Below are 27702 nucleotides of genomic sequence, written 5' to 3' on the forward strand. Positions count from 1 at the left end.
ACTTACCCCCTCTAGCAGAGCCCCACACGGTCTGGCCCCAGACAGCTCTATTACCGCACTCACCTCACTCTACCTACCTAGCCACCTTCTCACTGATGTTCCTCCATACAACAGGCATGCTCCCATCTTGGTCTTTGCAACCTCTGTTCCCTGTGTTTAGAACATTTTCCCCCCAAGATATCATATGGCTGGCGCTCTCACTTCCTTTACCTAAGTGTCATTTTATTAGTGAACCCTTCTCTGGATGTTCTATCTAAAATTGCAACCTCACCCCGCCACTTCTTCTCCCTCTTCCCTTCTCTATTAGTCTCCTCAGATTTCAGCACTAACATATTTTGCATTTTATTTGCTCATTTATTTCCTGCTGCAGTATAAGATCCTGTAGGGCAAGGGTTTTGTCTGATATGTTCACCGACTATCCCTTAAACTCAGAATAGAGCTTAGCACTTTGTAGGCTTTATAAGTGTCAAATAAGCAAATAAATGAATAAATAGGTAGTTGACAGCAAGGGGATAATAAAATATTAACACTGAACTTTAACAATATTTGTACATTTGTCACTTCTTAAATTAGATTCTTGAAGGGCTCATTGATAAAGCATATGTTAATGTATTTTTACCACTTGAAAAAAAATACCATTCATTTATCAAAGCTTTAAAGTTTTAACTGTCAACTGCTACTCCTTCAGGTTGTTTTATTTTTCCTTGAAGATTCTGAAAGGCAAGGGAATGTAGGTCTACATGGTTTCCACTTAAACTGAAGACTCCACAGTTCTCATTACACATATGTTGTCATTGATAAAAACAACAGTGTCCAGTGGTTGTTTCTTTTTTCCTCAGTGGGGCAAGGGACTGGTGAAGGCTTTCATTGGGCCAATTTAGCCTTGAATATAATACTGTTAATCATAAAAGCAAAGTTCCAGGCATTGCATATTAACCTGGTCCAACTAAAGTCAGCCTAAAGAAAGACAAAGTTTACCAAGGCCAAAAATATTTAATACCAATTTGCAATGACATTAAATCTAACATAAAAATGAAATCAGAATGATCTAACTTAAGTGTTTTCCTGGTGATACATTTTAGGGACCCAGACCCCATAATGATGTGTCACAATACTCTCAAGGGACTCTGCTCATCAGATTGTAGGATGTTATTGTCTTGGTTGCTCAAAATTTTACCTCCTACTCTTTCTATTGACATAAGGCATCATTAAATACATACCTGGAAGTGAACTTATGTTAAATGAAAGCTAATTTATTCTCATTATACAACTGGTGTCATTAATATATAGCCAGTTTTATGTTGCCCCTAACCTATTAGTTCATTTTGTATTAGGCTTCTAAAGATTAGAAACCAGCAGCCCATATATAAAGCCAGGTTACTTTAATAATCAAGACAATAAGCTATGACCACACTATGAAAAACAAAAAAGAGCTTTGTTCTATGATTAATTGATGGAATTGGGAAAGCAAGAAGGGTTTGGAAAGGGTATTCCTAGATGAAATGCTACACACAACTCACTTTACATGCAGTATATGATTTGGAGATGTGTGTGGGATTTGGTACCTCCTAGAATTTCTCTGCATACAGAAAAAAATGTATATAGGAAATCTTTCAGTGCACCTGATTTGGTGTTCCCTTTTCAATAAAGCCCTCCCTCTCAGTTCCCATGTGGAAATTCAGTACTGCTGTAATACAAAGCCAATCCCATGCAATGAGCTATGGAGGAGTCCATATTTGTACAGCAATCCAAATGTCCAAGTACAAATAATATATATCCATGATTCACCCTACAGGAGCAATTTTCCAGTTTCACTTTCTTAAGATAGTGGTATGTAAAGTATGAGATACCAATTCTCTGCTTTCATGGGGGGTGGGAAGATATGGGGTATGAAGCATAGCTAATGAGAAGGGCATTCTGTTTCACAACTTATAAATGTTGGAGGAGATGAGGAGAAACATTCACCAAGCATAATGGCTCTACGTATAGTTTTGTCTCGCCTTTTTTTTTTAAACTATATTTCAAAGCTGTTGCATTGAAAGGGAAATGTTTGAATGCTGTGTCTCATCCCAGGCTGTACCCTATACTACACAGGCGGTGTCTCAGGGTTCTGCAGTTTTTGGACACATGGACCAAATTTTTTTCACAGGTCCCCTCAGAAAGTGCTCTCAGGAACCCTAGATCCTGATCATGGTAGGCAGTGCCTCATTCTCTATCTCTAGTAATAACTAGTGGAATATTATATTCATGCTTACAATCCAGATTAGTATTTTTCACTCAGCCAGATCATGGAATTAATTTAATGTGGCACAATCAGCATTTTTAAGCATAATGCAATAGAAAACATCAAAAAGTATCATACGTAATAGGATCAAGTACTGTCTGACAAATGGGGTCTGTGTGTGTGTGTGTGTGTGTGCGCGCGCGCGTGTGTGTGTGTGTATTTGGTATTGATATGCTTTCTGTTGATAGTAATCCAAAATTTTTGAAATCCAGTTATGGCAAAATACAAGTATTCACCAGCATTAGTATTTTCTCCTTTTCCTGCTAATGCTGTTAGATCATTTAAGCCTTTTCTATAGTTAAGTGTACTCATATGACTGAATTTTGGCTAAGAAGTGTGAATAGAAGTGCCATGCATTCCTTTCAAATTTTGCCCATAAAAACTTTCCAAACATAATTCTTGCTTTTTCCCTACATGTAACTGAATAGAGAGGAACCCAGAGGAAGGTGGAGCCATAAGATGGGAGGAGTCTGAGCCCTTGAATGTGTATGTGGAAAGCTGCTTCCTCATCACCTGACACTGAACTGTGACAGGGTAAAATACAACCATTTGCCTTAAGCTGCTGAGATTAGGAGTTTGTTATATCACCTAGTTTTAATTATTCTAACTATAGGGCTGATATAAGAGGGAACACCAACGTAAGTTTATCCATTCTCTTGCTGCTAGCCTTACACCAGCTCCTTTAAAACACAGCACCCCGGGGAGGAGCCAAGATGGCAGAATGTATGGAAGATTTTTTTTGCATCTCGCATCCATGAAATACAGGCAGATCAACACTAAACCATCCTGCACACCTAGAAAACTGATTTGAGGATTAACACAACAATCTGCACAACCTGAACCACAGAACTCAGCAGGTACATGGCACAGAGAGGTGAACTGGGGGAGAGAGAAGCCACAGAGGGCGGGGAGCTGAAGGCGGGGAGCTGTTTTTGCTTGCAGAGAGTGGACAGAGATGGGGGTGGAGGGTGTATGGGAAAAGCACCACCCCCAAAAGCAGCTGGAGAGAAAGCGGAAAAGTGGGAACAGCCACAGGACTGAAACAAAAAGGAAGAAAGGAGAGGGTTTAAATTCCGTTAAGACTCTATAAACAGGGGGAGTGCAGAGCCTGAAACTCCGCAGCTCAATACCTGGTGGTGCTCTGGTGAGAAGGGCAAATCCCCAGGAGCAGAGTGAAGTCCAGGGATCTTTGGACCACGCGGAAAGAGGCGGTTCCTCTGCTGGGAAGACATCTGGTAGAGGCTGTGTGCCCCCTCCACAGGCAAAGGCCCAGTGGACCCGGGAGAACAACCACATTCACTGGTGCTGGAACAAGGTCGTTAAAGGGGAAGCCTGGTACCAGACTTGTGATGTTCCATAATCCCTGAAACGCTGCTGCCAAATGATCACGTGAACTTTTTCTGGGGTGGGCTGGCACCCAGCCACAGTCTCTGGGCATCGGCAACAGCACAGTCCCACCAATGTTCCTGGGTGTGGCCGGCACCCAGCCCTTTCTTGGTGAGACCCTCCCTCAGACAGGCAGAACAGGTCAAAGCCATAGTCCCTCAGAAGTAAGGCGTCAGAAAACACAGCCGCATCTGAGATAAAACTCTGGAGGGAGGTGCTGCCTGGGGCTTGGTCACTAACAGTGTAAAAGCAGGGAGTGGACAGAAGCCAGAGACAAAGAACGGCGCACGATTGCTGATCGGGGAGAACAGAGTTCCAATACTACAGCTGAGTGACGCCATTTTCACTCCTCCCGCGCATGTGCTTACACACTTACAAACGCCAAAACAATCCGCCCAAGTGAGCTAAGCAGCGCCATCTAGTGAAGAACGGAGCCAATACACTAAGCCTCGCTGAACTGGGCCTAACTCACTCTTTAGAAACACCACAAATCTCTCTGCCTGCTTAGTTTACAGACTATAAAGCGCTTCATATTTTGATTTCTATGGGAAAACGAAGTAATTTCAACAGTATTTTAGTCTGTTTGCTGGTCCATCTATTCAATTTTCTTTTTGTTTTCTCTTTTTCATTTCTTTTCTTTTTCTTGAATACAGAAGGAAAAACTTTTATTTTCGATTTTTATTAAAAATATGTTTCTTTAATTTTTTTCCACTATGTATTCTACTTTTTTGTAAATTTTTCAAATTATATTTTACTTCTATCATTTCATTTTATTCTATTTCATTGTATTCATTTTTTCAAATTTTCAAACGATTTTCTTTGTTTTTTCTCTTTTTCCCCCTTTTTTCTCTAATCTATCAAGCCCCTTACAACATCCACACCAAAACACACCTAGGATCTAGCATCATTTATTTGATTTGTGTGTGTGCATGCATGTGTGCGTGTGTGTGTGTGTTGTTTTTAATTATTTAGTTTTAATTTTTTATTTTAATTTTTTTAATTTTATTTTTTTATATCATTAATTCCTTTTATTCCCTCAAAATGACGAAACGAAGGAATTCACCACAAAAGAAAGAGCAGGAAGAAACGACAGCCAAGGACTTAATCAACACAGATACAAGGAAGATGACTGAACCAGAATTAAGAATCACGATAATAAGAATATTAGCTGGGGTTGAAAATAAATTAGAATCCTTTTGTGTGGAGATAAAAGAAGTAAAAGCTAGTCAGGATGAAATAAAAAAAAATGCTATAACTGAGCTGCAATCTCGAATGGAGGCCTTGGAGGCAAGGATGGATGAGCCAGAGCAGTGAATCAGTGATATAGAGGACAAACTTATGGAGAATAATGAAGCAGAAAAAAAACAAGGAGACTAAGGCAAAAGAGCATGATTTAAGAATTAGAGAAATCAGTGACTCATTAAAAAGGAACAACATCAGAATCATAGGGGTCCCAGAAGAGGAAGAGAAAGAAAAACGGGTAGAAGGGTTATGTGAGCAAATCATAGTGGAAAACTTTCCTAATCTAGGCAAAGACACAGGCATCAAAACCCAGGAAGCACAGAGGACTCCCATTAGATTCAACAAAAAACAACCATCAACAAGGCATATCATAGTCAAATTCATAAAATACTCAGGCAAGGAAAGAATCATGAAAGCAGCAAGGGAAAAAAAGCCCTTAACCTACAAGGGAAGACAGATCAGGTTTGCAGCTGACCTATCCACAGAAACTTGGCAGGCCAGAAAGCAGTGGCAGGATATATTCAATGTGCTGAATCAGAAAAATATGCAGCCAAGAATTCTTTATCCAGCAAGGCTATCATTCAAAATAGGAGAGATTAAAGGTTTCCCAAACAGAAATTAAAGGAGTTCATGACCACTAAACCAGCCCTGCAAGAAATTTTAAGGAGTACTCTCTAAGGGGAGAAAAGATGGGGGGAATAAAAGACCAAAAGCAACAAAGACTAGAAAGGACCAGGGACCACCACCAGAAACCCCAAGTCTATAGGCAAAATAATGGCAATAAGCTCATTTCTTTCAGTACTCACTCTAAATATCAAAGACTAAATGCTCCAGTCAAAAGACATTGGGTAACAGAATGGATAAAAAAACAAGATCCATCTATATGCTGTTTACAAGAGACCCACTTTAGACCTAAAGACACCTTCAGATTGAAAGGAAGGGGATGGAGAACCATCTATCATGCTAATGGTCACCAAAAGAAAGCCAGAGTAGCCATACTTATATCAGACAATCTAGACTTTAAAATAAAGACTGTATCAAGAGATGAAAAGGGCATTATATCATAATCAAGGGGTCTATCCACAAAGAAGAACTAAGAGTTGTAAACATTTATGCGCCAAATGTGATAGCACCCAAATATATAAATCAATTAATCACAAACATAAAGAAACTTATTGATAGTAATATCATAATAGTAGGAGACTTCAACACCCCATGCACAACAACGGACAGATCATCTAATAAAAAAAATCCACAAGGAAAACAATGGCTTTGAATGACACACTGGACCAGATGGACTTAACAGATATATTCAGAACATTTCATCCTAAAGCAGCAGAATATACATTCTTCTCCAGTACACATGGAACATTCTCCAGAATAGACCACATACTGGGACACAAAGCAGCCCTCAGCAAGTACAAAAAGATCGAGATCATACCATGCATATTTTCAGACCACAACATTATGAAACTTGAAATCAACCACAAGAAAAAATGTGGAAAGATAACAAATACTTGGAGACTAGAGACCATCCTACTAAAGAATGAATGGGCTAACCAAGGAGTTGAAGAGGAAATTAAAAGTACATGGCAGCCAATGAAAATGATAACACCACAGCCCAAAACCTCTGGGATGCAGCAAAGGCCATCATAAGAGGGAAGTATATAGCAATCCAGGCCTTGCTAAAGAAGGAAGTTCTCAGATACACAGCCTAACCTTACTCCTTAAAGAGCTGGCAAAAGAACAGCAAATAAAACCCCAAACCAGAAGAAGACAGGAAATAATAAAGATTAGAACAGACCCATAACCAGTAAAGAAATCAAATTCATAGTCAAAAATCTCCCAAAACATAAGAGTCCAGGGTCAGATGGCTTTCCAGACGCATTCTCCCAAAAATTTAAGGAAGTGTTAATACCTATTCTCTTGAAGTCGTTCCAAAAAATAGAAATGGAGGGAAAACTTCCAAAGGCTTTGTATGAAACCGGCATTACCTTGATTCCAAAACGAGACAAACACCCCACTAAAAAGGAGAACTATAGACCAATTTCCTGATGAACATGGATGCAAAAATCCTCAACAAGATATTACCCAACCATATCCAACAAAACATCAAAAAAATTATTCACCACAAACAAGTGGGACTTATACCTGGGATACAGGACTGGTTCAATATTTGCAAAACAGTCAGTGTGACACATCACATCAATAAAAGAAAGTACAAGAACTACATCATCCTCTCAATAGATGCCAAGAAAGCATTTGACAAAATACAGCATCCTTTCTTGATAAAAACCCTGAAGAAAGTAGGGATAGAAGGATCTTACCTCGAGATCATAAAAGCCATATATGAAAGACCCAATGCTAATATCATCCTCAATGGGGAAAAGCTCCCATTTTTCCCTAAGGTCAGGAAGACAGGGATATCCACTCTCACTACTGTTATTCAACACAGTTTTGGAAGTCTTAACCTCAGCAATCAGACAACACAAAGAGATAAAAGGCATCCAAATCGGCCAGGAGGAAGTCAAACTTTTACTCTTTGCAGATGACATGATACTCCATATGAAAAACCCAAAATATTCCACCAAAAAACTGCTAGAACTATCCCATGAATTCAACAAAGTCACAGGATATAAAATCAATGCACAGAAATTGGTTGCATTCCTATACACCAATAATCAAGCAACAGAAAGAGAAATCAAGGACCCATTTACAGTTGCACCAAAAACCATAAAATACCTAGGAATAAATCTAAGCAAAGATGTAAAAAGCCTATACAATGAAAACTATAGAAGGCTTATGAAAGAAATTGAAGAATACACAAAAAAATGGAAAAAAATATTCCATGCTCCTGAATAAGAAGAACAAATATTGTTAAAATGTCAATACTATCCAAAGCAATCTACACATTCAGTGCAATCCCTATCAAAATAACACCAGCATTTTTCACAGAGCTAGAAGAATCCTAAAATTTGTATGGAACCAGAAAATACCCCAAATAGCCAAAGCAATCTTGAAAAAGAAAACCAAAGCAGGAGGCATCACAATCCCAGACTTCAAGCTCTATTACAAAGCTGTAATCATCAAGATAGTTTGGTACTGGCACAAAACAGACACTCAGATCAATGGAACAGAATAGAGAACCCATAAATGGACCCAGAAATCTGTGGCCAACTAATCTTTGACAAAGCAGGAAAGAACATCCAATGGAATAAAGACAGTCTCTTCAGCAAGTGGTGCTGGGAAAACTGGACAGCGACATGCAGAAAAATGAACCTGGACCACTTTCTTATACCATACACAAAAATAAACTCAAAATGGATGAAAGACCTAAATGTACAGACAGGAAGCTATCAAAATCCTCGAGGAGAAAGCAGGCAAAAACCTCTTTGACCTTGGCCGCAGCAACTTCTTACTCAATACATCTCCAGAGTCAAGGGAAACCAAAGCAAAAATGAACTATTGGGACCTTATCAAAATAAAAAGCCTCTGCACAGCAAAGAAAACAATCAGCAAAACTAAAAGGCAACTGACAGAATGGGAGAAGATAGTTGCAAATGACATATCAGGTAAAGGGTTGGTATCCAAAATCTATAAAGAACTTCTCAAACTCAACACCCCAAAAAACAAATAATCCAGTGAAGAAATGGGCAAAAGACATGAATAGACACTTCTCCAAAGAAGACACCCAGATGGCCAACCGACACGTGAAAAAACGCTCGACATCACTCATCATCAGGGAAATACAAATCAAAACCACAATGAGATACCACCTCACACCTGTCAGAACGGCTAACGTTAACAACTCAGGCAACAACAGATGTTGGCAAGGATGCAGAGAGAGAGGATCTCTTTTGCACTGCTGTTGGGACTGTAAACTAGTGCAGCCAGTGTGGAAAACTGTATGGAGATTCCTCAAAAAATTAAAAATAGAACTACCATATTACCCAGCAATTGCACTACTAGGTATTTATCCAAGGGATACAGGTATGTTGTTTTGAAGGGGCACATGCACCCCAACGTTTATATCGGCACTATCAACAAAAGCCAAAGTATGGAAAGACCCCAAATGTCCATTGACGGATGAATGTATAAAGAAGATGTGGTATATATATATATGTATATATATATATATATATATATATATATACACACAATGGAGTATTACTCGGCAATCAAAAAGAATGAAATCTTGCCATTTGCAACTATATGGATGGAACTAGAGGGTATTATGCTAAACGAAATTAGAGAAAGACAAGTATCATATGACTTCACTCATATGAGGACCTTAAGATACAAAACAGATGAACATAAGGAAGGGAAACAAAAATAATATAAAAACAGGGAGGGGGATAAGAGACTCTTAAATATGGAGAACAAATAGAGGGTTACTGGAGGGATTGTGGGAGGGGGGATGGGCTAAATGGGTAAAGGGCATTTAGGAATCTACTCCTGAAATCATTGTTGCACTATATGCTAACTAACTTGGATGTAAATTAAAAAAATAAATTAAAAAAAAAACAACACGCCAAAAACACAAAGTTCCACATCCACAGAGCATTTATGAGTCTTAGTTATCTTCACAGCTTTGCTGCACTTCTGTGCTTTGGTGACTTTCTGCTTGATTATCTTCAGACACTTGGATCAATGCCTTTTAGTAACTGAGTCCCACCAAGCCCCTGGGGCCTACACCACAGCCAGTCCTTCCCCAGCAATCTCCTATAGATCCCTCTACGTGATCTGTGACCTATTTCAGCCTTAGGATGTAAGTAGTAGCTAACACATACAATTTATCTGGCAAGCATTTTAATGTATGAAAAAACATTCTCTCCAAGAAAAAAAATTTAAATAATTGCAAGAATGAGAACAATAGTTAGAAAATACTAAGTGCCTACCATCAAACATATATTATGCCTAATTCTCACAAAAGTCCAGGAAAGAATATATCATTATACTCATTAAAAGATCAAAAGACTGAAGCTCAGAGAGTTAGGGATTTGCCCTAGGTCACACAGCTAGAATGTGCCAAAACCAAGACTTGAACTCACATTTTTCTAACGACCATATCCATACTTTTTCTGCAACATCATGCTCCTTCCTAATGACAACAAAGGCCAGATTTCCAACTGCAATAAGTTCAGATATGCTAAAGAGACTTGTTAGGAGCTCTCAGATCACCTTATGTAAGAGGATACCTATTCATGGAGGTCCCTCTATACACTGAACCAGGCTGAACTTTTATTTCATTTGTGGTTTGTGGGAAACAAGGGATATCAGAACTAAAATGAACATCTCGATGGAGGCTACAACCACCATTTGCTATGCATGTGGTGCATAAGTAGACTTTCAACTAAGTAGAATGCCCAACACAGCTCTATGAAATTTGGTCAAGGAGCTGGAAACCGACAGAAATAAATTAGACTATTAGAGACTTATTCCAGTATAAATAGAACTGGCCAGATGAATGTCTTCAGACATAAATCTACACCGATGGTCTTTGATGGAGATGCTCATAACAATCCACTGGGAAATGAGAAGAAAATATAAGAACTTCTCTTAACATAGTAATTCTATTTTTAAACATGAAATTAAGCTTTTCTAACACCTAATAAATAGGCTCATACCAGTGCTCTCGTCCCTTCCTATGTCACACAGGACAAAAAGCACATCTGACATGTCTGGAGAGAAAATGGTAGTTCCGTGGCACAGCAGCCTAAGAGCAGAGCCCGTGTTCTTTCACTTGGCTGTTTTGCAACACACTGCAATTCACATGCCCTGTTTAAGTGGATTTATATGTTATGTTATCTTATCTGGTTGCATTAGTCATTGTTTTCCAGAGAAATAGAACCAACAGAACATAGAGAGATACATATAAGAGAAGATTTACCATAGGAATTGGCCAATGGGGTTATGCAGGCTGAGAAGTCCCACAATACGTTGTCTGCAAACTCAAGAGCAAGGATAGCTTGTGGTGTAATTCAGTGTGGGTCTGAACACCCAAGAACCAGGGGAGCCAATGGGTTTAACTCCCAGTCTGAGGTCACAGGCTTGGAAACCAGGGGCTCCTGGTATAAGTCCCAGAGTCTGAAAGCCTGAGAACCAGGAACTCTAGTGTCCAAGGGCAAGATAAGATGGATGTCCAAGTTCAAGAAGAAAGAGAGAGAGAGAGAGAGAGGGAATTCACTCTTCTTCCACCTATTCTGACCCTCAATAGATCAGATGATGCCCACCCAAACTGGTGAGAGTGAATCTCTTTACTCAGTTTATTAAATGAAATGCTAATCTTTTCCAGAAACACTACCACAGACACTCACAAGTAATATTTTACCAGCTATGTGTGCACTCCTTAGCCCAGTCAAATTGACACATAAAATTAACTATCACACTGATTTTAATAAAACCAATTGTTACCTAGCTTTAATAGAATGAATCTTCAAAAAAAGTAAAGTTAGTCGTATGACTTAAAATATTCCAGCCAAAGTATGTGGATGCTGAAGATAATACTAATGAGGCAAATACAGGTAAACCACAAGAAAATGATAGAGCTGACCCATGTCCTACTTATGATACTCTTTATATTTGGTTTGATCCCAGCCACATCATGAGAAATCATGAGTATTTATTTAAATAGAACAGAGGGACACCTGGGTGCCTCAGTCAGTTTAGCGTCCAACTCAATTTCAGCTCAGGTCATGATCTCAGTGTATGAGAGTCAGCCTCTGAGCCTCGCATAGTGCTCTGTGCTATCAGTGAAGAGCCTGCTTGGGATTCTCTCCCTCCCTCTCTCTCTGCCTCTCCCCCGCCTCTCTTCTCACTCTCTCTCTCTCTCTCAAAATAAGTAAATAAACATTAAAAAATTAAATGTAACATAAATCATCAAAATTCTTTAAAATGTGGATTTATCCACTGTCCTCAGCAATGCATCTCAATCCAAGTATATAGTGTTCTCTGAGATATTAACTAATTACTGAACTACATATAAATGCTTTATAAATACATTGGAAGTGCTGCTCAACAACCTTTTACTGATAATAACACCTGAACAACAACAAAAAAAATGGAGACTGCTGATACGGGAGACCTTAATCTGGTCCATCCCAGGGCACTTCCCATAATTCAGAAGCCACTGGTAGATACTGAATGACTAGACCCAGATATCCCATGGCAAATACTTGAGCCTCTGAAGTTACACCTCCCCACCCCTCCCTTTGGGCCTCCAGAGCACACGAGTACAACCCTAATTGCCTTTGTAAACACAGGCAAAATCATTTTCAGCTGCCTGGGACTCTGCTGGGCAGATTTTGCTTTTCATCAAACTCTTGCTGTTCTCCATCAACTATGGTTGGAATGATTTGGTCTTGATTTGGATTCAGAAGCTTCAGTCACTGCTCTAAGCAAAATTCAATCAAAATATTTACCTCAATAATTTGGCCCAAAACTTTCCTCAAATTAATGAAGGAAAACTGTTCAGCCAGGTTACTGCAGAAAGCCCTTGAGCATGGCAGAGCTGTGAAAAAGAAGGGTGCAGTTGGGAAGAGGAAGCCACATGCTGCCTAGATGTAGTCAAAAGTATATACAACATTTATTAGCTAAAGTACCACGAAAAGCATTCTAATCAGTTGGTTTCCTCTCATTAAATGTTAATTAGTTCATATGAGTTTCCTGCATAGGAAAGTATCAGGTACTTAGCAAAGCATTAGGAAAGAGGCAGGTCACACAGGGAGTCTGGGACACAACAGACACCGAGCAAGGACATCGTTACCTCACTGGGTGACATTTTTGTTTGAAGGCATATGTGAGCTTCTTGAGGAGGATCCAGAAGGTCTGCCAGAAACAAACAGACTAAAATTTTTATTCTGGTAACGAGTGTCTGAAATAACATTTGTTGAATTTTAAAAACACACTTAATGGGATTAGCTCTTGAACCAAATAGCATGATTATATTTAGATACACTTGCTCACACTGTTTAAGCCCACAGAACAGGATAATCGTATCACATTAAATGGCCTTTTATTTAGATTGTTTTGGTATCCTGGCTTATAAGCCACTTTGGCAAAAAGTTATAAAAGTAAGGGAAACAAAACTAACGGGCTGTGTAGACCACAAGATCATTAAGTCATTTGGAAATAGGTCATGGGATCACAGATGTCTGGAGCAAGAAGGGACTGCAAAGGTAGCTTCTTGAGGCTGTCATACAATGAGTCCACATGAGCAAAACCATGCCATACTCATAGCCTGTTCTGATTGGCCAGTGCCTGACCCCAAGCAGTTGCTAAATATCATGAATATCACTCCTGATAGGGTCTGAAGCGCTCAATTCACAGATAAAGACACAGTGACCTAGAAAGATATAGCGAGCTGCCCACCCTACACATCTTGTTAAGAGAAAACCGGAACTTGAACTGGATCCTCATTCTCCAGTGCTCCTTTGGTGCTCTCACACCTCGCCATGAACTTTGTTGTCATTTCCCTGTATTAACTGGCGATGCTACAACCACCCTTTGACACAGAGTGACAAGGGCTGTAAAGCAGGTGGAGCCAGTGCTTTGTTAACAAGCAGAAAAGCTATAAACCAATATTTTAGAAAAATAATGTCAAACATTCATTAATCACTTACTATGTGACAGGCACAGGTACTTTACAAATATTAACTTGTTTACTCTTTATAATAGTCCAATTAAGTACTTATGATTATTACTCCCATTTAACAGATGGAAAAACTAAGGTACAGAGAGGGTAAATAACTTGCTATTGAGGAAGACTTATAAGATGGTCCCCAAGTGGTATTCACACTGTTAATTCCCTCCCTTTGGTTGTGGGCTGAACCTAATAGGTCACTTCAAATGAATAGAATACAGAAAAAAAAAGTGATGGGATGTCACGGCTAGATGATATGGCTAGATTACAAAAGCCTGTGATATCTGTCTTCCTAGCAGGCTCTTTTCCTGCTGGATTTGATGTCTGGTATGTTGGAAATGCCCATGGGGCAAGGAACTGAGGGCAGCCTCCAGCCAAGAGCCAGCAAGGAATTTAAGCTCTCAATCCAACAGTCCTCAAAGAATGGAATCTTGCCAACAACCACATGACTGAGCTTGGAAGTACATCCTTCTCCAATCAAGCTTCAGATGAGATCACAGACGTTGGGCCAAGGCCTTGATTGCAATCTTTTGAGAGACTAAAAAGCAGAGAACACCACTAGATCATTCTTTGATTCCTAATTTTCTACAACCTTAAGATAATATATTTGTTTTAAGTGCTCTGCTTTAGGGGAATTTGTTATGAAGCAAAAGACAACTAACACATTTACCCAACATTATACAACTATTAAGTGGCAGAGCCAAAAGTTGAACCTAAAGAGTCTGGTTCCTGAGCCTGTGCTCTTAAATAATGATACCACTCTACCTCTCAGAAGATATACCATATTCCTCACTAACTTCATCATCACCATCATCATCATCATCATCATCGCTACTATATATGCCAAACATTGTGCTAAGTGCTTTATGTAAATAAATTTATATAATCCTTAAAATGACCCTGTGATCCCAACTTGACAGTTAAAACAAATGAGTCTCAGAAAACATAAGCAACTCACCTAAGATCAAATAGAAAATTCAGGGGCGCCTGGGTGGCTCAGTCGGTTGAGCGTCCAACTTCAGCTCAGGTCGTGATCTCATGGTTCGTGAGTTTGAGCCCCGCATCAGGCTCTGTGCTGACAGCTCAGAGCCTGGAGCCTGCTTCCAATTCTGTGTCTCCCTCTCTCTCTGTCCCTCTCCCCCTCAAGCTCTGTCTCTTACTCTCAAAAATAAATAAACGTTAAAAATTAAAAAAAAAAAAAAACAAATAGAAAATTCAGAACTTGGCCCAGCTGGGTCCAAAGCCCATGCCCTTCCCACTAAACTTTGCTGCTTCTCTGTAACCAGAGAGCTCTATCTAACCAGTTAACGATGTCCTGAGAAATAATTTTTTTCAACATTGGAAAATCTGTATAACAATTTTTTTAGTAAATCATTGGTAACAAAATCCAATTGCTGCAGATTTTTCTTTTTTATTTTTTTTTTAAATCTTTATTTATTTTTGAGAGAGAGAGACAGAGCGTGAGCAGGGGAGGAACAGAGAAAGAAGGAGACACAAAATCCAAAGCAGGCTCCAGGCTCCAGGCTCCAGGCTCTGAGCCGTCAGCACAGAGCCCGAGGCGGGGCTTGAACCCACAAACTGCGAGAACTGAAGGTGGACGCTCAACCGACTGAGCCACACAGGCTCCCCCAGATTTTTCTAACTTTACCATAGGTAACAATTCCATGGAGCATTCCAATATGTGGAATGTGGGAATGCCATGGAAAACTTGTAGCAAAAAGAATGCTTTATTACTTTGTATATAGTACTTCTTGTTAGCAAATATAGCAAAGCATGAATTGAACATCAATTATAGGACACAACGTTTTCTCCAAGAGTGAAAGTCATAAAGTCTAAGTCTACCATAATAACTTGCATTGCATATCAAATCTTGAATGACTCCCTTATTGGGCATTAGATGAGAGAGCTCTTACTCCTTGGCATAGCATCAAAGTCTGACGGTTCGCCCAATTTAGCTTCCAGCTTAACCCCCTATACTGCCACCACTCACGAAACTCAAATCTGATCATGCATATCAGGGCCGTGAATCAGAGACCTATATTTTTGCTTCTAGGTAGAACGCATTGTTTACCAAAAGTGGGGGGAAAATTTTTTTGAGGGAGAAAAGTGAGAAGGGAAGAAGGAAAGGAAGGATCAAAAGAAGAAAGAAAGGGAGGAAAGGAGGGAAAGAAGGAAAGAAGGAGGGAGGAGAGGAAAAGAGAATGAGAGAGAGGATTTCACTCTAGTAATGAATCCCCAAATTCACTCAAATATTCTAATTGTAGCATAACTAATCACATTCCTAATCACATTCTTTAGAATATTTGCATATTGGGTTAGCTAGGAAGACAGGATATGCACAAAACCACCCAATAATGAAGAAACCAGTAAGCATTATTTTAAATGGTCCTTGAGTTCATGTTGAGATGGGACTATTGCCATGGTCCCATTCACTGTCACTTCCTTACCTGTCAGTTCTGGGATTGCTTCTATTTCTGTCTTAAGTCTCTGACCTGCTTTTTTGGTAGACCGGAATCACTGCTGTTGTCTTGACAGAGTCCTTCAGACTTCAGCCGTCGGCCTTCCTCTTCCAAGCTCACACCCTCTTGTCCCTAACTGCATTAGAGTGAAGGAAAAAGAAAATGACCTCAGTGGTATTTATTTGGCCCAGCAGAATGAACGCGTACTGCAAGAGGAAATGATGGGAGTCACTGACCATAATTCCAAGGGGACGGCTTGGGAAAGCCGGTGTGAAACCTGCCACTGTCTCATTTCTTAGGTTCCAGTTAGGCAGAAAGTTTAACTGAAGCTTTGCCACTTTTCAGTGTGTGATTGTACTTTTTAAAATACTCTTTATAGGGGCGCCTGGGTGACTCAGTCGGTTGAGCTTACGACTTCGGCTCAGGTCACGATCTCACGGTTCATGGCTTCGAGCCCCGTGTCGGACTCTGTGCTGACCGCTCATGGCCTGCAGCCTGCTTCGGATTCTGTGTCTCCCTCTCTCTCTGCCCCTCCTCCACTCATGCTCTGTCTCTCTCTGTCAAAAATAAATAAACATTAAATTTTTTTAAATAAAAAAATATTATTTATAATTTTCCCAAACTGATGGTTTTTTTTTTTAATGTTTATTTATTTTTGAGAGCGAGACAGAGCAAGAGCAGGGGAGGGGCAGAGAGAGGGAGACAAAGAATCTGAAGCAGGCTCCAGGCTCTGAGCTGTCAGCACAGAGCCCAATGTGAGATCATGACGTGAGCCAAAGTCTGATGCTCAACCGACTGAGCTACCCAGGCACCACCCTGCAAAACTGATGGTTTAAAACAGTGTGCCTAGAGCTGTGTGGCTTTGGAAAATGCAAATACTATCATGGATCATTTCTTGTTTCCATCTCCCTCTCAAAATCAACAAGTTTTTTAATCCCTAAACGTCTCTCTCCTCCCAAACACCCCTTGTTTGCTCCCTACAAGGCACCTTTTATGCCTTTTAGGCACAAACACTATTTAGTGTCATCTTTTAAAACTTATTTGGATGGAAAGCTTTGTAAAATAGATTATGCCCTTTGACCCAGGGGTGCCCCAGGGACTGCTGAGGTGTGTAGAACTGTCTGCCCCTTCACTAAATGGTCCCAGACGGCCATACTTTTCCAGTTCTTATGTCTGTTTTCTATTATTTTCTGCCTCCTCTCTGCCACCAATTTATTGTGCCTACTTCATTTCCCACAAATTCAGACCCACAAAATGAGTCTCCTAAAAATCAATTTTTGTTTTTGGAAATCAGAAATGGCTAGGATCTTAGCTATCACGATTCACTTTCTGACCCAAGAGTGTAAAGTTCACACACAATGAGATTCTTTAACAAGTATTCCCAGGGAATGAAGAAACACGGTTGTATAAGATATGAAAGATAGTCACAATAGGACAAAAAGCAAAAACTAATATTTAAAATGATGGTCACCATCTGTATTTGCATTTATTTCAAAAATTGATTTCTTTTTTATTCAAAGTTCTGGAAACAGACAGATTCATTGGGGGTAGTTTTTCCTGCAGTCACATCTGCCCAACTGTATTGAATTTCCTTTTCTTAATGTATCATGAGGGTTGAGTTAAATGTTAAATATCAGTGTTTATAAAAGGAACATGCATGTTTGCTTTTCGTCAATTAAGGAAAAGCCAGTGACCTTTGTGCCACTAAGTTTTGTGCTTGTTAATAGCATGGCTTTCCCATTTAACAAGCCCTTCTGGTAAGACCTGTAACATCATCTCATAAGCATAGGGAAAGCATGGGGCATTAGGTGGCTCTGAAAAGACAACCATGCCCCAAAAGTGGTAGCTGGAGAACTAGGAAATGTCTCGTCATGACACTGGGGGTGGGGTGAGGGGGTTGACTCTTCACAAATGTACACATTAGGATCCTGAGGATGATTTGTTAAAAATGTTACTTCAAAAATTCAGAGTTGGGGGCAACATAGTCCAAGTTTAAGAACCCAGATGCACTTAGAATCATCTAGAGAGATTTTTTAAAATACTTTTGGACTCCCTTCACCCATTTTTCCCACCCTCCATCCCCTCCCTCTGGCAACCACTACTCTATTCTCTGTACCTATGGACTTGGTTTGTTTTTGTTTTCATCTTTTTAGATTCTGCTGTAAGAGAGATCATACAGATTTGTCTTGCTCTGTCTAACATTCCACTTAGCATAATGCCCTCAAGGTACATCTATGTTGTCACAAATGACAAGATTTCATTCTTTTATGGCTGAATAATATTCCTAAGTGTATATCTCACAGTCTCTTTATTCAGTCATCCGTCAATGGACACTTAGGTTGTTTCCATATCTTGCTTATTGTAAATAGTACGTCAATGAACATAAGGGTGCATATATCATTTCAAGTTAGCGTTTTTGTTTTCTTTGGATAAATACCCACAAGTGGCATTGCTGGATCATATAGTTCTATTTTAAATTTTATATAAAACCTCATCACTGTTTTTCATAGTGGCTGCACCGATTTACATTCCCACCAATAAGGCACAAGCATTCCTTTTTCACCAACAATTGTCATTTCTTGTACTTTTGATAATAGCTATTGTAACAGGTACGAGGTGGTTTCAATGTTCATTTCCCTGATTATTAGTGATGTTGAGCATCTTTTCATGTACCTGTTGGCCTCCATATGTCTTCTTTGGGAAAATGTCTATTCACATCTTCTGCCCTTTTCTTAATAGGATCTTTTGTTTGTTTGTTTGTTAATGAGTTATAAGAGTTCTTTATGTATTTTGTACATTAATCCCTTATCAGGTATGTGATTTGCAAATATTTTCTCCCATTCAGTAGGCTTTTTATTTTGTTGATGGTTTCCTTTGCTGCACCTTTGATGCAGAAGCTTTTTAGTTTTATGTAGTCCTATTTGTTTATTTTTGTTTTTGTTGCTTTTACTTTTAGTGTCAAATTAAACAACAACAACATTGTCAAGACCTCTGTCAAGGAGCTTACTGCCTATGTTTTCTTTTAGGAATTTTATGGTTTCAGGTCTTATATTAAGTCTTTAATCCCTTTTGAATTCATTTTTGTGTATACGGTGTAACACAGTGGTCCAGTTTCTTTCTTTTTTTACATGTAGTCATCCAGTTTTCCCAACACCATTTTATAAAAAGAGGTCTTGTCCCCATTGTATATTCTTGCCTCCTTTGTCATAGATTAATTGACGTGTGTTTTTTTCTGGCCTTTCTATTCTGTTCCATTGATCTGTCCATTTTCATGCCTATACAATCCTGTTTTAACCTTAGAATCTGTATTTTTAAAATCTCTTCCCAGACCCCTCCCCTCCACCTTCCACTCTAGTAATGCAACTTGGGAATCACTGCTTCAGAGACCGTTTGTCCAACCTGTTTGCAGACACACATGCAATTCACATGTTCTTTCCAACACTCTGGAGAAATGGACTTTGATCCTCTCTATTTGAATGCCTCCATAAATAAGGAACTCTCTACCCTATACGATAACTCGGGCCTTAAAGGGTCAGCTAATTCCATGAGAAATCCCTTCCCCTATAAAGAATCAAAGTCTACCTCCATGTAATATCCTCTTATCTGGAAACACACAAAATAACTCTTGAACCCGTGACAGCACTTTAAGCATAATAGGACAGCCTGTAAATCCTTTCTTCCATTGGGGAATCTCATCTACTCTCAAGTCTTTCATTACTCATTTCATGCTAATGACTACTAAATTGCTATCTTTAACTCATAATCTCTTCTGAGTACCAGGTCTGCATATTCATCTGCCTACTGGACATCTCCATGTAGTTGTTCTGTTTCACGTCCATTCCAGTATGTCTACAAGTGTACTATCCTAAACCCCTTCAACCCCTCTCCTTCTCCTGTTTTCCCTATTAAGTGAATTTACCTCCCTCCCATTGTCCAAGGTGAGCCCTCTGGGTGTCAGGATCTCATTCCTGACCCACTTCAGCTGCCATGCCAAGTTCATCATCAAGTCCAATCAATCTCGTTTCCTAAATTCCCCCCTTGAATCTATCATCCTTTTTCATCTCCTAAATACCACCATCGTCTCTTCAGGAATTCACACAAGATCTCAACAGAACGCTTCCAGATTTGCTTATTTCAGCTCCTCACTATTGCCAGAGTGATCCTTCAAAAACACAAAGCTAATCACATCTTGTCTCTGCTGAATGCCCTTGAAATATTAGTTCACAGCCCTCAACATGACCTACCATGTCCTTCATGGTCCCACCCATCCCCACCTCTTTAGTACTCTCTCTTACCTGTCTCTTTGTGCACTCTCCACTGGTGCTACTCAAAGTGAGGTCCCCAGGCTGGCAGCATTGGCAGTACCTTAGAGCTTGTTGGAAATTCAGACCCTCAGATCCCACCCCTGACTTTCAGAGTAAGAGTCTGCATTTTAACAAGTTTTTTCAGTTGATTCCTGTGTACCTTAATCCTTGAGAAGCACTGCTCGTCTACACATTAGCTCTGTTCTAACTTTTGAGCCTTAAGACGTACTGTTTCTTCTTCCTGACATAGTCTTCTTGATCTCACACCCCAAAGTTTTTTCTGACTAACACCTTCAGGTATCCATATAGATGCCATTTCCTAGAGAAACCCTTCTATAAATTCTTGTGACTGAATTAAACGACCCCTCAAATCTATTTCCCCTGCATCTTCCACATTGTTCCATGATCAAGTTTGTGTAATTAGTTACTTAAGAAAAATATTATCTACTGCTGTAGCCTTTGTGTATAAACACAGTATATGTTCAGGGGTGCCTGGGTGGCTCACTCAGTTAAGCGTCCGACTTCAGTTCAGGTCAGATCTCACAGTTCATGAGTTCGAGCCCTGCACCGGGCTATGTGCTGACAGCTCAGAGCCTGGAGCCTGCTTCAGACTCTATGTCTCCCTCTCTCTCTGCCTCTCCCCTGCTCCCACTGTGTCTATCTCTCTCAAAAATAAACATTAAGCAATAATAAATAAAACACATATATGCTCAATAAGTATTTGTTGAATTAATGTTAAATGAATAGTCTGTGCTCATTAAATATAGGTTCCAAACCTCTTCCTGAAACCCAGATGTGCTATGACCCTAGATTTTCCCTAACAATGTAAGACTAGAGGTCCTCTTACAAAGAGGAAATGAGGTTAGGCTCATGTTACTTGTTTTTCATGAACTATTGCTTTATAGTTTATAAACTTGTTCAATGCTCAAAAGCCAACTCTGGATAATCTTACAGATTCATAGGCTGTTAGAACACAAGGCATCATGGAATTCCTGTGATTCAACCTCTGAGTCTATAGATGAGAAACCTAGGATCCAGAGGTTGGCTTTCATAAAAGGGTGTATCAGGTTTGCACAGGAGCCCACGGGTCCTCCTCCTTTTGAGGCATTACTTGCTTAATTGTTTTAATAGTTCTCTCTTTTTTTTTAAGTTTTGTTTATTTATTTTGAGAGAGAGTGTGTGTGCATGCACGAGTGGTGGAGGTGCAGACAGAGCGGGAGAGAGATAAGACCAAGCAGGCTCTGCACTGTCACCACAGAGCCCAAAGTGGGGCTCAATCTCATGAACTGAGACATCATGACTTGAGCCAAAATCAAGAGTCAGGCACTTAATCGACCGAGCCACCCAGACTCCCTTAATTGCGTACTTTTAACATTATGTCTCCACACCTCTATTGCCACTCACAATTCCTCCAACCTATTCAAGAATCTTTCAGTTTCCTAAAACATATTTAGTCTAGCAAAAGGTATTTTAACTTATTATTATCACTCAAAACAATCTCTTCACATTTTATCATATACTTTGGCCTTTAAGCATCATATACTACAGTGAGATCTAACTGTACCTGCTGAGGAATATGTTTCATGAAGGAGAGAATGGAAGTTAAAAGTAGTTGAGGAATGCTAACATTAAATTATCTTCATATATCACCAGGTTTATATTTTCTTTCCCACCCTCCTTACTCTGGATATAGTTTTAAAGAGTGGTTTTTGTCATTCCTAACATTTTGACAACCATCTTCTATACATTTGCTGTGCAATATGGTAGCCACTAGTCACATGTGACTATTAAGCACTTGAAACGTGACCTGTCCAAATTGAGTTGTGCTCTAAGTCTAAAACATACACTTGATTTGGGGGACTTCATGATAAAAATGATGCAAACTATCTGGTTAACAATTTCTCATGTTGATTTCATGTTGAAATGATAATATTTTTTATATGTTGAGTAAAATAAAATATGCCATTAAATTTAATTTTCCTATTTCTTTTTACATTTTTAATGTGGTTAAGTACAAAATTTAAAATTGTAAGTGGGTGTCCCATTACATTTCTATTGGACAGTGTTACTCTAGGCTCTAGTCATTAAGATTGCTCTCTCAGTTTTATATTCCTTTAAAAATAACTTCTTTGTAATGTGTTCTTTTATGCTTTGTATGCATTCTGGTAAATAGAACTCAGTCAGGAGCTTCCATTGCTGCAACATTGAGCTCTGCACACACACAACCCCACCTAGTTTTCCAGTAGCACCCTTTGTTTGGGATTTGTCAAAAATCTCTTCTTAAATGTCTCACAAAATTCTCAAGTCATTTTCCTTTGGTCTGATGATGAAAGTCCATTCCTAAAAATAATACAAAAATGCTAATAATAATAGTGATGATTTGTTGGGCCATGACTGTCAGGCAATGTGATAAGTACTTTACATACATTATCTCATTTAATATATAGTAACTATGATACTATCCATCACACAGATGAGAACAATTGATGTTCAGTGAGGTTGTGGCAAAGACTCGCTAGCTCTTCCCCAGCCCCTTTCTCTTTCCTTCTCTGGTCATAACAAGGCTCTTCTTCCCAGTTGTGACAAACAGAAGCGTCTTGAGATATTGCTAAATGTCTCCTGGAAGACAAAATAGCCCCCTTTCCCCCTGTTGAGAACCACTGGTATAGAGTAGAAACTGCTTTTGTTATTTCCTCTAACTTTGGGGGATAAAATTTTTGGCAACCTGTGTCAAGGATTTATCAGCCACACTCTTCAGGCAAATGGGACTTCCAGCATATCCTCCCCTCCCCCAACAGTCACAGTCTGCCCTCTTTGTCCCTGTGCCAGCTTCAGGCTCTACCTAGTGTCTGCTTAATTTTTCTGGCTGGCAAGTCCATACAAATAATCCCTCATCACTCTCACATACTGTTGTTCCTCTTTTTCCAAACACTCTCCAGGGTAACGCTGCTAATCCAAAAGTCATAATTGTGAATGGTTTTTCTGCCACATATGTGGGCACCTCCACCCCAGGGGCAAGAACCAGCCCAGAGATTTCTGGGTTGACAAAAGTGCTGGATTTCAGATGAGTACAAAGAAGAAAAAGAAGGTCAAGAGACACCTTTATCAAAAAATTCTCAACAGGCATAGATGGAAATTTGTTCATTGTATCTAGTTCAAGATTTTATCAGCCAGGCCTTTTATTTACCCACTTCCTCTAAAGCTAGGTGGTTACAAAAGAAATATAATTCCAGCGCTCATTCAAATGACTTGGAAATCAGCTAGAATCTATTTCTTAGTCTTTTACATAATAATTACTGTTTTGAAATGCATGGTGTGTGTAACTGTTTCCCATCATGCATTACTTTTTCCTTCTCTCCAGCTGTGCCCTGAAGCCCAGTCACATGACCTATGACCAGATTGCTTCTTCAAGCCCCTTCCCTGAGAATCACATCAACCCAAATTTTCATCTGGCAAGTTCAGCACTCTTCACGGACAAGACGATATCATGATCAGGTTAACATTAAGTTATAAGCTTCACAAAGCAAGGATCATTGTGTGTATGTGAGAATGTTTGTGTGTGAGTGCATATGTGTATGTGTGCTAAAATGACCCTGACTTTCTTTACAACAAACTTGGAGTTTTGTCTCCTTTGCTATTTTTTATTTCTAGGCTACTTGGTGTAGACAAAGAAGGATCGTTTTCTTTCCCTTACTTCCCTTTCAAATCATGTGCAGTTTGGAAGGAAAGTAATGATTTTTTTTAGTCTATTTCCTTTCCAATAATAAGGACAAATATAGAAAGGTGTCCTGCTGCTTCATGTAGAATTATTTTAAGGTTGTTAAGTTGGTCTATCTAACTTTAATCAGGTGCAGACAAGAGCTTGCTGATCTATGCATTCTGAAATTTAACTGCTCCTACACAAACTCACTGCCTGGAAACAAGGAAGCCTGACACTTGGAGGGCCGTGCTGTCTGACAAACCAGATTAATAATGAATGAACCCATCTTGTATAATCAGGAAGGGGAGAAATGCTACAAATTAGAGATAAGCATGTTCTTCATTACAGGTGGCAGCAGGATGCTGCTTAGGGTATCACTGATGCTCAAATTAGCTGCGGGGCGCAGGGACCACTTGCTGCCTCTTGCTGTTTCTTACTTTCCTCTTGAGAGTCTCCTTCTCAAGGGATTTGCAAAACGAGAAATTCTGAAAATTCAAACTTGGGAGATGCATTTGCACCACATGAGAATGACAACTTATTATTCATCAAGGGTGTACAGATATTGTAAATGGGTTACATTTCCATCTTAAGTTAAAGTTCTCATATTTTCCATATAAATTAGATCAAAATTATGCCAAGATAGGAGTTTCTGCAAGATTTCTGGTATTCTCAAGAGATGCTTACTCTGAATATTGTGTGCTTTCAGAGAAAATGAGCTGCCCATCTCAAAATCAGGGAAACTTGCTGGTATTTTGTTTGGTTGGAGCTTGTTTTAACATATGCTACCAAGGACTAGCCCTGCTATTAGTATTGTGTGCGTGTGCACATACCAAAACCTGAACAGGTTCAGAAATGAAACAAAATGAAAGCTCTCAGGGAAGGTGCAAGGGAGAACAAGTTAGCATCCCTCATCAACCAAACGTGAAGATGTACTTCTGTAGGGCAAAGGGTGGAGAGCCTGTATGTGTAAGCACCATAAATATCTCAGAAAATATCACTGACTCAAGAATGTTCCTTGGGGCTGAGGTAAACTGACAATCAACCCACAGATCTCTAGTGGGGGGTGGGTGTGGAGGAAGAATTCCACTGACTTGTAACTCTGACCCTACCTCCCTGTCACAGTTTCCTTAAGCATCATCTTTGTTCTCCTCTGTCATGAAGGTCTCTTGTGTTGAGGTGAGGGTAGATTGAGGTCAATGTAAGTGGCCTGGAGGTCTGTCGGTCTTTAAATCAATGGAGAGAAAGCATGGAAGTCCCAGTTGTGCTGTGCCTACTTTCTGAGAAAGGTCTGTGCAGAGTCAAGGTAAGGACCAACTGAAGTAACTAATGTGATAGTTCCAGGTCACAATAATTGTTCCTAAAACATACTGACCAGCAGGGGATATATTAAGACATAAACAAAGTAACCCTCTATTTGCCTACCTGTTGGCATCTAATATGTGGATGAGAGTATCAGTTTGGGTCTGGAGACCTTGACAAAGGTCCGCCAAAATTAAGACAGCATCTACAGTAGCCAGTTAGATTTATGGCATCAGAGAGTTTGGGGGATAGATGATCCCAAGAAAGGGCGGTTTGTGTGTGACAGCAGAGAGCCTTTGCAAGAACAAGAAGTGGCCACCTTAGTGTAGCCAAACTGTGGTTGATATATGCTCCAGGGATAAGGGCATATCTGTGAAGAAATTCCAAGGCACACTGACTCATGTTCACTCAGCCAACGCAGCCTGCCCATTGCAAATGCACAGCCTTCATGAGTAGCTATTTCCATCTACCTGTGGTTAGGTATGATGCCCATGCATGATGCCCATGTCCAGAATTCCTGGAACCTGCGAATAAGTTACATTATATGGTAAGGAGGGATTAAAGTTGCAGACGGAATTAAGGATTCAGCTGACCTTGACATGGAAAGGTTATCTTGGATTTTCCAGGCGGGTCCAATGTAATCACATGAGTCCTTACAAGTAGTAAAGGGAGGCGGAAGAGAAAGAACCAAAGAGATAGTTTCATGAGAGATTGACAATCCATTGCTGGCTTTGAAGATGGAAGAGGACCATGATTCAAGGAATGAAGGTAACCTTTAGAAGCAGAAGAAAAGAAAACCCCGTAAAGTCCCCAGAACAGTACAGCCTGCCAACACCTTGATTTTGACCCAGCAGGATCCATTTCAGACTTCTGACCTCAGGAACTACAAGTCAATAAATTTGTGTTGTGTTAAGCCACTAAGCTTATAGCAATTTGTTACAAGGGCAATAGGAAACAAATAAATTACCCAAAGAAAATGATCCTTAACATATCCCTAAATCTGTTTGGCTTGTGTTAGAGGGGATGAGGTGGGCAAGACAGGCCTCATGACAAAACCTCAGAGGGTCTGGGGGTAGGAGGAGGAGAGGAAGAGTGTACGTGGCATCCGTCACTGGCTTTTGTTCCCAGTCTAGTCACCTGCGGAGGAACTCTTAGGTGTTACAAAGCAATCATTGAAATAACTGTTTTCAATAAAACCACCATGAAGCAGCAAGTGCAAAGAAGCATTGTATCGGAGCTCTGCTAGCAGGGTGTAACACAGGAGGGAACAGAGACCTGTCCACTGTGTGCTCTTGCCATGGAGTGGCTACAAAGGGCTATGGAACCTCAGAAAGGCTGCAGAGATGCCTGGCAGTGACTTGGACCATGGTGTCCAGGGTTTGTGGTGGCATAAATGGCAAAGCCCAGAAGATATGGTCATTTGCATAGTAGGTACATCGGGAGACCTAACAAGGGACACCAATATACAGTGAAATGAAGTCTTGAAGAGGCAGCAATGCCCAGCATTTGCACTGTGATATTGGTCTGAATTATCCATGATCAGAGCTGAGCCCTCCTGGAAATCACTGAACAGAACTTTGTGGACGACTGATGGGCCTTCGTGAACAGGTGAGAGGCAAGGCTGTCATTCTTCCTATGACCCTATTTTAACCTAGTCTGAGTGGCCTGGGCTCTCAAGGTTTTTATTATAGTACCAAAGACTGTATAAATTTATAGGCACAAAAGAAAACAGAGAATTAAGTGATGACATTCAGACAAGGTAAAACTTTCCTGGGAACTTTGTATCTGGTACTACTAAAATTTTTCTATATGGTATCTAAACCAGATTTAAGCCTAAGGTAAAAGAGCTGTGAGGCATATATTCTAAATTGCTTTGTTACCAATTGTTAGCAGAAAAATTTTCATAGACTGTGCCTTCACTGATGTGGTATCAGCCCAACAGAAACTCATATTGGCAAATAAAAGGCATAACATTCTAACTTAGAACCTACGTCCTGGAGAAGTCAGATGTTTAGCATCAAGAGAGGATGTGTTCTTATTTTTGTATGAGAGCAGTTTCTAATAAAAGGGGATTAAGACATGTTCCTAAGAAGGGTGTCCTCTAGCGCCCTCTAGCTTTAGTAACTTCATACAAAAGAGCACACAGAGGGAAGGGGGTCTTGCCCCATCCGGGGAAGAGCATTGTGTATACCTCTTCCTGAGCTCTGTGTCCACATCATTCTGCTACAAGGCACCAAGAGGCCACAGCTTATCTCCTTCAAAGTGTTTTCTCAGTTGATACCGCCAGTATTGCTGATGATTTTTCCCCCTAGTCCTACATGCACAAATTGTCCTTTTTGTTAGAAGCTTCTCTGGATTCACTCCTGGAGATCTCCTGCCCTCTCTGT

Source organism: Lynx canadensis, chromosome C2 (assembly GCF_007474595.2).
Source record: "Lynx canadensis isolate LIC74 chromosome C2, mLynCan4.pri.v2, whole genome shotgun sequence".
NCBI lineage: Eukaryota > Metazoa > Chordata > Mammalia > Carnivora > Felidae > Lynx > Lynx canadensis.